Source organism: Babylonia areolata, chromosome 11, assembly GCF_041734735.1.
Source record: "Babylonia areolata isolate BAREFJ2019XMU chromosome 11, ASM4173473v1, whole genome shotgun sequence".
Taxonomy (NCBI): Eukaryota; Metazoa; Mollusca; class Gastropoda; order Neogastropoda; family Buccinidae; genus Babylonia; species Babylonia areolata.
The window spans coordinates 33,550,389-33,551,929 of NC_134886.1; positions in this window are offsets into that span (position 1 = coordinate 33,550,389).

Sequence of the window (1,541 nt, forward strand, 5' to 3'; positions counted from 1 at the left end):
TCAGTCATCAAGAAGTTCTGGTTGAGGAAGATACAGGGGAGGATATCAGTCATCAAGAAGTTCTGGTTGAGGAAGATACAGGGGAGGATATCAGTCATCAAGAAGTTCTGGTTGAGGAAGATACAGGGGAAGATTGGAGTCATCAAGAAGTTCTGGTTGAGGAAGATACAGGGGAAGATTGGAGTCATCAAGAAGTTCTGGTTGAGGAAGATACAGGGGAAGATTGGAGTCATCAAGAAGTTCTGGTTGAGGAAGATACAGAGGAAGATATCAGTCATCAAGAAGTTCTGGTTGAGGAAGATACAGGGGAAGATTGGAGTCATCAAGAAGTTCTGGTTGAGGAAGATACAGGGGAAGATATCAGTCATCAAGAAGTTCTGGTTGAGGAAGATACAGAGGAAGATTGGAGTCATCAAGAAGTTCTGGTTGAGGAAGATACAGGGGAAGATATCAGTCATCAAGAAGTTCTGGTTGAGGAAGATACAAGGGTAAGATTGGAGTCATCAAGAAGTTCTGGTTGAGGAAGATACAGAGGAAGATTGGAGTCATCAAGAAGTTCTGGTTGAGTAAGATACAGGGGAAGATTGGATTCATCAAGAAGTTCTGGTTGAGGAAGATACAAGGGTAAGATTGGAGTCATCAAGAAGTTCTGGTTGAGGAAGATACAGAGTAAGATTGGATTCATCAAGAAGTTCTGGTTGAGGAAGATACAGAGGAAGATTGGAGTCATCAAGAAGTTCTGGTTGAGGAAGATACAGGGGAAGATTGGAGTCATCAAGAAGTTCTGGTTGAGGAAGATACAGAGGAAGATTGCAGTCATCAAGAAGTTCTGGTTGAGGAATATACAGGGGAGGATATCAGTCATCAAGAAGTTCTGGTTGAGGAAGATACAGGGGAGGATATCAGTCATCAAGAAGTTCTGGTTGAGGAAGATACAGGGGAAGATTGGAGTCATCAAGAACTTCTGGTTGAGAAAGATACAGGGGAGGATATCAGTCATCAAGAAGTTCTGGTTGAGGAAGATACAGGGGAGGATATCAGTCATCAAGAAGTTCTGGTTGAGGAAGATACAGAGGAAGATTGGAGTCATCAAGAAGTTCTGGTTGAGGAAGATACAGGGGAAGATTGGAGTCATCAAGAAGTTCTGGTTGAGGAAGATACAGAGGAAGATTGGAGTCATCAAGAAGTTCTGGTTGAGGAAGATACAGGGGAAGATATCAGTCATCAAGAAGTTCTGGTTGAGGAAGATACAGAGGAAGATATCAGTCATCAAGAAGTTCTGGTTGAGGAAGATACAGGGGAAGATTGGAGTCATCAAGAAGTTCTGGTTGAGGAAGATACAGGGGAAGATATCAGTCATCAAGAAGTTCTGGTTGAGGAAGATACAGGGGAAGATTGGAGTCATCAAGAAGTTCTGGTTGAGGAAGATACAGGGGAAGATTGGAGTCATCAAGAAGTTCTGGTTAAGGAAGATACAGGGGAAGATTGGAGTCATCAAGAAGTTCTGGTTGAGGAAGATACAGGGGAAGATATCAGTCATC